The sequence below is a fragment of the Etheostoma spectabile genome, unplaced genomic scaffold (assembly GCF_008692095.1).
Source record: "Etheostoma spectabile isolate EspeVRDwgs_2016 unplaced genomic scaffold, UIUC_Espe_1.0 scaffold00001516, whole genome shotgun sequence".
Taxonomy (NCBI): Eukaryota; Metazoa; Chordata; class Actinopteri; order Perciformes; family Percidae; genus Etheostoma; species Etheostoma spectabile.
In genome coordinates, this window is record NW_022602768.1 from 42,106 (window position 1) to 52,870 (window position 10,765).

General features: G+C 42.6%; 2 non-coding genes across 2 annotated transcripts; one reads left to right on the top strand and one right to left on the bottom strand.

Moving 5' to 3' along the window:
• Window positions 1-2,587: 2,587 nt before the first annotated feature.
• trnas-uga (transfer RNA serine (anticodon UGA)) lies at window positions 2,588-2,669 on the bottom strand. Its single transcript has one exon. It is a non-coding gene; the product is annotated as a tRNA-Ser (tRNA).
• A 357-nt stretch (window positions 2,670-3,026) lies between these two features.
• trnaq-cug (transfer RNA glutamine (anticodon CUG)) lies at window positions 3,027-3,098 on the top strand. Its single transcript has one exon. It is a non-coding gene; the product is annotated as a tRNA-Gln (tRNA).
• Window positions 3,099-10,765: the final 7,667 nt, after the last annotated feature.

Genomic DNA, 10,765 nt, shown 5'->3' on the forward strand with positions numbered 1-10,765 from the left:
CCCATAATGTTGTCACACACTTAGAATAATAATCTTAGTCTGTCAGCAGCAACAACACAACCTTTAGTGGACGCTGACTTTACCTTTAAATTAGGAGTTTAAATAGAGACAAAACAGGAAGAATAAATCCATCAAATCAAGTCCCCAATAATCAGCATGTGGCCTTGTTTTATTTCAGGTAGTCAGCATGACAGAGACTGGGACTCCAGGTTAATAAGATTCTCACGCAAGTATCAAGATATGAATTCAGTTGTGATTTTGTGAGAATTCCGTGAATATTGCCATTCAATTAGATTCATTTGGTATTGATGATGCAAAAATAATAACTAACTCCAGTGAAATTATTTAAAATTTATTGAGGACTAGATTAGGACTGGATTTAAAGCTGATTCTGGTTTCCAATTTGGCCCCAGGTGTGTCTGTTAAAACACAGATGGAGACAACTTCTCTCTGTTGATGCTTTATTACAATCAAGCATCAGGATAAACATGGGGGGGGGGGGGGGGGTAGCTTGCTATGGCTGTGTGTGTGGTAATAAAATAAATAAATAACAAGGAATCATATATGCTAGTAAATAATAACAATGAACCCACTATTAATTACATTATCTTAATGAGCAAGGACATTTAACAATCATCATTATATCGAATCAACAGCCAGGTGAAACCTAGGTAACAGGAGAAGAATGTAAACAAGGTAACTTTTAAATGTACCAGATTTATAGACCAATACAACAGGCTTACATGAACTGACATCATCAGTTATATGACTTACAGTTCTCAAAGACACACACATTCTCAGCTGATAATCCTCCGGACAGCTAGTCTCTTTTTTTTTTTTTCACTTTTTTCTCCGTGTGGCGTGTGCGCCCGCTCGCGGCGTGAGGCGGGTGCCCGCGCTATTCTCCGACATGGACTCCAAATCACACCTGATAGACGACGTTTAGTACAAAACTAAAGTAACAAGCCAATTTTGTAAAATGTAGGGAGTAGAAAGTACCGATATTCGAGTAGAAGTAAAACGTCGCCCAAAAAATAAATAGTAAAGTAAAAATACCTGAAAATTCAATTGGAGTACAGTAATAAAGTATTTGTGTTTTGTTACTTCCCATCTCTGATGACCGTAAAGATTAATATGTACATGGTTTGCAGAACTGTACCTTCTAATAGAGGTAAGGCCACTTGGGTTATCTTTGGGCTGCTCTATGGTCTTCTGCAGAAGGATAAATCCCAGAGTTGGCTCACTACAGATATTTAAGCAACAAACTTCCCTGGGTGGACTTGAACCACCATCCTTTCGGTTAACAGCCGACTGCGCTGACCTATTGCGCCACAGAGACTGCATATGTCTGATGTTTATGAGCGGGGAGTTCGATCTTTAAGCCACAAACATTTGCTTTATGGCTTTTGAGGTTGAGCTGCACATGTATGCTTATCAGGCTATTTTCCTGTTACTCAGAAATTGGGGAAGCTGACTCATGCTGAAATGTAGAAGCTGGACGTGCATTGCCCTTTTCTTACATGTCAATTGAATTGACTTTGAATTCAAATATTTGGCATCCAAGAAAGTTCTGGAACTGATGATGTATCAGTCGTTTTGCTGGTGGTTTCTTGGTCACAGCAACCAGCTTGATCATTGACATACAGTTGCCGCCACCTATCACTAAACTGTTGGGTGGGGCTTATGTATTTGCTTGTATTACATCAAGTGACCTGCATACCAATGACTGCAAAGATGAATATGTACATGGCTTGCAGAACTGTACCTTCTGATATAAGGCCACTTGGATTATCTTTGAGCTCATAGATCCTAGAGTTGGCTAACTCCAGGTTATTTAAGCAACAATCGTCTCTGGGTGGACTTGAACCACCATCCTTTCAGTTAACAGCCGACTGCGCTGACCTATTGCGCCACAGAGACTTCGCCTGGCTGATGTATTATGAGCGCCAACTTGATCTTTAAGCCACAAGCATTTGCTTTATGGCCTTTTGAGGTCGTGCTGCACATGTATGCTTATCAGGCTATTTTCCTGTTACTCAGAAATTGGAGAAGCTGCCTCTATGGTCTTCTGCAGAAGGATAAATCCCAGAGTTGGATCACTCCAGGGAGCTCGATCTTTAAGCCACAAGTTTTTGCTTTATGTGAGCTTTGCTAACTGTGAGAAACTGTCACAAACGCAGACGCGAGGTGATGCAGCGGCGTCTAGAAGCTGAGGAGACAGGCTTAATTGCGGGTGGTGGAACATGTCTATGTCTGTAGATCCTCATGGAGGCAGCTTGATTGATTGTTACGTTCCCTTATTTGTGCGATATAACAGAGATCTAATGTTTTAAATAACCAGGTTGGGAGAGTAACTTTTCTGGTTACTTCTTGACGAATAAAGCAAGTAACGTCACTCAAAGAAAGTTACTGGCTGGGAACCAAAGCCATATCAACTGCAACACATCTGGGCATTGACAATGAAAATAAATTGCTCAGAGATACATCAGTGGCTTCCAGTAACTATTTCATATTATAGTATTGTCCATGAAGGCACATCTGCCATTTGTTATAATGAGATGTGTGACCACAATTAAAGAGAGCCTCTTGTTGTTGGCAGGATTCGAACCTGCGAGGGGAGACCCCAATAAATTTCAAGTCCATCGCCTTAACCACTCGGCCACAACAACCTGAAAAGTAATGTAATACTGATTTGCACTAATATTTACACTGACTCACGAAAAAAACACGAGTAAAATTAAAAAACACTGCATAAACTTTGCTACCGTGTGTTTATTTAAATATGGGTACATTTAAGTGTATACTTTACTGCAAATTAAACTGAGATGTCGGGGTTTCAATCTCCACCTGTGAAAAGTGCTGCTTCTTAGCCGGATTACGTCTGGCCATGTCGTAAATAGTAGGGGCGAGGACTCAAAACCGAGAATATATTGGGGCGTGATATTTTAATTGTTGTGATTGTTGTGTGCCTTTAATATCACACATGTGGATATAATGAAAGAAACTGCCTAACAAACTCTATTGAAGGTTCCATGGTGTAATGGTTAGCACTCTGGACTCTGAATCCAGCGATCTGAGTTCAAATCTCGGTGGAACCTGTTTTTAAGCCACAGCATAGGTGAAAACATTCAACCTTTCAACTTTCCACATCTAGTTTAAAGTAAGCTTATGTTGGTGGGGGCATGTTGAGGAGTCACCTGGTTGTTAATGTAATCAGAAGGAGCTACAAACTTGACAGTTTTGACTGGAAGTGATAGGCTTTGAGTTGCATGGGGGATACACACTTTGTATTCAGTCTCATAATCACCATAAAAATAAGCTATCATTGAAATTTGAACTTGTATACTCTGCAGTCAGAGTATACAGGGATACACACTTTGTATTCAGTCTCATAATCACCATAAAAATAAGCTATCATTGAAATTTGAACTTGTATACTCTGCAGTCGAGTATACAGTGTTCATCCTGAATGGGCCAGTATAGAGCATCATAATTGCTTGTTGAATGGTCTATTAGCTTTGGAACCCCCCTTTCCCCACAGCTTTCAACTGTCATATGGGTGGGGAGTGGGCACTGTGTCAACCCTTTCTGTGTAAAAAACTAAAGAAGTCTCTTGGATGAGAGACAAAACTTCTGCGGAGGACTTTTACCAAGTCCAATGTCCCTTGGCCTAGTTGTGCACTTTTGGGGTAATAGCATGGATCAAGAACCAAAACGGACACATCTGGACTCATTGTGGAATTGTACGGCAATATATGACACGTTTGGACCATGAAGACAGTTATCAGTTTATTTCCCATCTGGCAGGTTTATTTGTGGACTCAGTTGGACATTTTGAAGATAATTGCACAATGTTGACCCAATTGTCAGTCTATTTCCCATCTGGCAGGGACATTTCTGGATTCAGGTGGACATTGTTGACAGAAACATTGGTGGATCTTGATTCTCACCATAGGATTTGGCCTGTATTGCACATTCCCTTCACATCACGCGCAATGCCATGCCATTGTCAAGCACATTGCCACAATGGTGACTTTTGTTGTGGAAGTTTCTGTTCAGCGAGGGAGGAATTTGTAAAATGAAGAAGAGACCTTGTTGAAACAAAAATAAGGACAGGCTAGAGACTGGATTAAAAGTTTGGATATTCGGTGAAAGAGTTTAATTATTTTCTCGAGAGAACAATCAAACAAATGACGAGAATGGCAGTTCACAATGAAACAGAGTAACAAGTGACACCACATTCTGGCAAATACAATCAGTATACACTTCTTTATATGCAGTGCCCCCAGAGGAAAACCAACCCTTGTTTGGAAACCAGTTTAATCTCAAACATAACAATCAGTGGACCTCAAGACAGTTGGAGCTCTACGTATTTCTGAATCTGTCCCTGTGTGTCCAAGTGTCTTGACCGGTCATTCTATCTTAGTTAAAAAAGGACATCTTGTCTCTTGGATAGGCTCTGGTCTCGACCTGGGACCTGCTATGATAAACAACCGTTCTAGGCAACTGTTTCTGTCAGGCTCCACGTCATCTATCCTTGGTGAGAAAATGCAAATCAGAACATATCCAGTTGTCTCCTACAAAGAGATCACACTGAGGACAGATACAGGAACCAAATCTCTGAGAGGCATTGAAGATGTTATTATGAATAATTAATACGAAAATCATTGGTTACATGTAATTTTCCCATTACATTCCCCCCTTTTGATTACATACTAATCACAACACAATTGAAAATTACTGAAAAGACAAAAAAAATGTTTTTTGTGATGACTTTAACCTCTTAGTTTAAGCTACCACTACATCTTAGTCTAAAAGAAAGATGAGAAGTAAAATGGAATTTATGAATCAGGAACTACTGAAATTTGGAAGCTGAGTCTGAGTTAAATTCGTCGTCTTTGTAGGTGGGCAGATCAAACAGACCAAGATCATCATCATTTACTTGCACTGCCTGATACTGAACCCTTTCAAAAGTAAACAAAGAAAATAATCATTCATATTAATGGGATAATACAACAAATGCTTCAAAACAGAAACAGATCACAGAGATTACTGGAACCACAATATTCCCCATCCAAGCCTTCCACCCCTCCCCAAATATCCAAGCGCCCCAGACACCTAAAAACAGTGTGAGGGACATTTTGAGCCCTAAGACTAGTGGCGAGGTGGTTTAGCTGATGGACGGTGTCAGTGAGGTTACCTTCAATGTCTGGGATTAATGCGCAGCATTGATCACCTAATACATGGCAGTGGCCCCCCCCTGAGCTGCTAACAGTAAATCTAGACCCATCTGGTGCTGAAGTAACATGTTACGCATAGCTCACAAGGCTTTAGGAAAATCGCTGAACCCCGCAAACATGACGGCGGTCAGATTTTCCAAACTTTTATGTATCTTATCAATATCATGTGCGTTATTAACTAAACCCTACCAAGGAAGAATTCCTGAGACAAATTTGCTACTGTAACTCATCATTTTACATTAAGCTCTTAAAGTAGAGTGCAGTCAGTGCACAAATAGTTAATTAGGTTTAGCACGAGTGGTTTTATGGGTGAAGCCCGTTTCTGTGAGTGGGGAAACAATTAATCATTAATCAACATTAATCATTGATCCCTACATCGCGTGTAAATTTGCTGATTGAACCTAGTCATACGTTGGAATATGAATGCGTTGTCTTTGTCAGAAGAAAGAACTCATTTATTTTGCACAATGTTAATCATTTGAGTTGATTTTGTCATTTTCGGACTGAAAGTAATCGCATGGTTGCAACAGAAAGGTAGTTGATGCATTAGCTACTACCATGAAGTCTGTTGTCTTAAGGTTATAGCTTTGTTTATATTTCTCGTACCCCGGTTTCCAATACTGTCTAGAGAAAGGTGAAGAGCGCTCTACTCATTTTACCCCTTTATTTGATGACTGAAAACTGAGTGTGCGAGTTTACCGTGCATCAGTAGTAACATTTAATGGGAGAAGAAGTGGTGTTAGAATAAATGATGTCAGATTTATCTCTTATCATATCTGTCTAACAACAAAAATGCTACCCCCATAAACACAGACAGAAAACAGAGAACAAGGATACATTTGTGTCATACACCATGTTTTTCTCTTCCCGTGTTCTTCCATCGTCACAGCGAGTCTGCTGTGCCCTTCAGGGTGTGCTGTGTGTGTGTGGGTGGCTGGTCAATGCAGTACCAGCCTGTAGATCAGGCGGTCTTGCTTCTGGTGCCGTGGATTTCTTCTGGTGTCAGAGGTTCGTCCACCAGCACGTGACACACCGTCGGAGTCAGTCTTTACCACTGCCTCGTTTCTGGTGAGTTGTGTTGCAGCGTTGGTGGCACAGAACTTAGTCTGTCAGGCCACGGACTTCCGGGCGTCTGGCGGGACTGGCTTGTCCCCTGGTCCTGGAACCCTCCTGCAGTGTGGTGCGTGGATCCACGTGCCCCTCTCAGCAACCTTCACTGCTGTGGGTGACCAGAAGAACCTGGAAGGGACCTTGCCAGCGTTTGGATTGCCAGTTTTTCCTCCTGTAGTTTTGTTACGACCACGAAATCTCCTGGCTGCAGCGTGTGGAGCGGTCCTTCAGCTGCTGGGCAGGGCAGCAGAAACCTGGATTCTTATGGCAGAGAGAGCAGAAGACAGTTGTACACCTACCCTAACATATCATGCTCGCACAGAGCTGATGAGGGAAGGGGTGCTCTAGAAGCTTCTAACCCCCACACTGGGTGGTCTGCCAAAGAGAATTTCAAAAGGACTGAGGTTACTGCGCGTTCTTACCCTCATTCACATGTACATAGTTTTGTTCTTAACATGCCGTTATCACTTGACAACCGACTTATATATAATTTAATTATATATATAATAATAATAATTTCTGTCATTTAGAGCTTTTGCTAACACTGAAGCAGTTTTGTTTTGAAGCGGGAAACACCTCCACCCATTTTGACCAACCATCATCAAACAAAACTTTTTCACCTGTGACGGTGTGAGATCTACAAATTTCATCATGATATGTTCAAATGCCCGCTTTACAAAATTTTCCTTTTCTGCAAATGATGTGAAGCCCTTTGTGTACCATGTTGTTGTTAACAATAATGGCACTCGCCCCTTTGACACATGGTCCCATGGGCCCATGTGTCAACTTTGCAAAATGTGTGAACAAATGGTGTGGAAGGCAAGGTGTTGAATCCGGCCCCGGCCAGACATCCTCTTTAAAGGTGCACTCTGCCCTTTTCCACTGTATTCGTCAGCTACTGATTCTGCAAGTGAAAGATCAGTCAGCTGCACTGTGTGTGTGCAGAGCATTTTTATTAGCCTAGCTAAGATGGAAATAAAATCACTGATCAATTGGTGATGCAAAATGGGCTTATCATAAGACTTTAGGAAGTTTCGGTGTTTCCACAATGCCCCAAAATCATGTACAACTCAAAAGGCGTACCTGGAGTCTGTGTAGGTTGTAACAGACGAACCTTCAGCCAGTTTACATGCTTCAGTGAGAGCAATGAGTCCAGCCGCCTGCATAGAGAAGTGTTTGGGAAGAGGTTTAGCAATTAAGGTTTCTGAATCTGATACTACAGCAAACCCTACCTGTCCCTGTCCGGTGTCAGGGCAGCGTGAGGCTGACCCATCCACATACAAACCAGATCTGAGTTTGGCACCGTGTGTCAGTCAGATCTGGGCGCGGAGCACAGGTGTGTTGCAACTCAGCCAAACAGTCATGCGGCTTTCCCTTTCCTGGCACAGGCATAAGAGAAGCAGGGTTAGCACTGTAAAATGTTTAACAGTGACATTAGGCATTTCAAGCAGACACTGTGTAACCATAGATAACGTGCTGCAGATAATGTGAAGGTCGTTGCTCCAATAGGATCAGAGAATACATGTGGCACTAACAATGTTAATGGAGCTAAATAGGCAACAGGCCAGCCTGTCACCGTGAGGCTGCAAGAGAACAAACGTCATGCAGCCAAATGTTCACCCACTGTCTGAGTGAATGGAAGTTCAGGGTTTGGCAAACCTAAGGTTGGAGGGCTTTGAAAAGCTTTTTTAAGACTTACAAACGCCTAGTCCCCCTTGGTCATCTGAAGACAAGTTGTTACCATGTATTATGTCAGCTGAACTAACTGAGCATAATTTGGGATGAAACATAACAATAGGAACACATTCATAGAAATGACATAATTAGTTTCTTTGTTTCAAGTTTTGGGAGAAAACTATTTCTCAATTCGAGATGAGGACAATGTTTCCCTGACGCTGAATGTCATGACCCAAAAAAAAATGCACTTCTTTTTTCACAAATTGCAGTTTGGCTAAACTAGCTCTGTGCCCTTCTGCTGCCAGGTGGCACAACAGTGCAATAGTGTATAGTTAATCTTTCAAGGCTCTCTCTCAGTGCTTTGTTGTAGACAGTTGGGCTGTCAATAAAAAATCCTTATCCTAAACGTGTGAATGTGTAGGTCTTACCATCACATAAGAAGGCAACCCAGAAAGGCTGTCTTTGTTCACTGGACAACTGAAAAAAAACGTTAGACAAATAAACAACAGGAAAATATTGTGCCCTCCCCCCCCCCCACACTGGAATTCCTTGAATTTAGTGTAGTTTGGCACATTGGGAGCACGTGCGTGGACCGCTGCATTTACTGCTTTGAGGTCCTGAACAAAACGCCATCGACCGGTTTTCCCTTATCACGAATTTTCTTGACAGGGAAATAGGCGTGCGAACGGGTGAATCAGGACATGGAACAATAACTCCTGCTTTTAAAAGAGAGTTAAAACCGGCCTGATTCCATTGATTGCTTCTTGTTTCAGTGGGTACTGAGGTTTTTTGGGCCTGAAGTCTGAGCGAGGAGTGATGACGACAGCTGACAATTTTTATGAGCCCCACGTCATACTTATGCGCTGCCCACAGGTGATTCGGCACTTGGGACAGCAACGGAGAGATATCTGAGGGAGAGACGGTCACACATTATTCAAAATGTTGTGTGTGTGTGTGTCAGCTTCTTTCTGCTGGAACACACTGCGCGTAGCTGTCACATCGTGTGACAGGAGTTTGGATAAACTTTCAGTCCGTCAGTCAGCTGGTCACAGTCTAGGACACATGGTCCCAAGTTTCTCCACTGATCTGTGTGAGATTTGGACAAAGAGAGATATGAGCTTATGAGTGCTGGATTCTGAAAACATTCTCTTCTTATCAAGGTTACTTCTACTGCACATCTATATTCATGCCAGTATATAAGCACACTCAAGCTCATCTGTATCTTCTTTGAAAAAAAAAAAATCTTCAACAAACATGTCATCTTTTCCTGATAAGACAAATAAGTGCCATGTAGGTTTAGTTCTGACATGAAGTCAGCAAGGGGTTAAACCACGTCTCTGGCCTCATGCAGCAGCTTGCAGCATGACCCAGAGAGAGATTCACCACTGAAAAAATCAGCTGAGATGTGTGTGTGTGAAAACAATGAGTCAGGCTGGCTGTGACTTCTAATCTCACAACCTTGAGACCTGTAGGAGTTTGAGATAACTCCTCTGCCGAACATTAGATCTCTACCTAACAAATTCACAGGACACAGGAGAGAGCAAAACCGAACATGTTGCCCTTCTCTCCTGCTCCGAATCATTTAGATCCCTATGTACACACATCATGAGGTTGAAAATCTTTCTGGGACAACTGCTCCACTTGCACTCTTGCACAGAACAATTCCACCAGAAACTTTTGATTCAAAATAAAGATTTTGAAGCACATATTTGTTGCACCTAAAAACCCAACTACATACACTCTAAACACAAACCCAACCCACAGTCTATGCCTCTAACCAACTCTACATCCCTTCCATGCACCTTTTAAAATTGTAGCAGCCAATTTATACACCTCAGATAAAACATTACATAAGTAGGAATACCTTCTAAATGTTTTTTTGTTCTAGGTGACAATATTGCGTCTAGAATTCTCCCTATCGTGTGAGGAAGAGTGTGATGTTTATGGGCTGTAGCGTGTGAAAGCATTTACTTCTTTGCAAGCAGATTATTAGTGTGTTTTGCATTTTTACTTCCCTTATCCGTGCAGACTGGCTCAGACTCTCCACCACTCCCGTTCCCCTCCTCCCTTTCATCCACCCGTTGCTGGCTGTAGGTGCGGTCCCCAGCTGGGGGACCCCTCGGTTGTCGTCTCCCTTCTGTATTTCGGGATGGGCATTTGTCTGCCCAGTGACCTCTTCCTCCGCAGTTGAAACATGTGTCGGTCCACTGCTGGCCCCTGCCCTCCACTTCGTCTTCTGCCTCTTCCTCTCGCTTTGCCTCTGCTTCTGCCCCCCCCCCTGTTCAGCCAACGTTGACACTGTCAAAGTTATTTTTCTTCTGTTTCTCTTCTTGTCAGCCTGCTCCGCTGATTTGTAGCATTGGATGACGGTACCCATGCTGCTGTTATTGTCAGATGTAGGTGGAGAGGCCGTGGCTGCTTGTAGAGAGAGAGAGCTTGCAGCGAGGTGGGGGCTGTGTGGGATCTGGTCCGCTCCTGGTGCTTGCTTCTGGGGGAGACACGGACGGTGTTTCTCCCTTCGGCCTGGGTGCTGGAGGAGGGTAGGGTGGTGGTTTGAGCAGCTGATCGCCATCTTTAAGACTCGGATAGAGGGAAAATGCATTAGTGACAGTGTTCATTTCTCCTCTCTGTGTTTCAACAGCATTATCTGTTCCCTCCTTAGTTACTAGTTTTTTCATCTGTTTTCTTTCCCTACAATGGCTTCTTCCATCCACTGACTAAAACATTCTTGTTTTTTC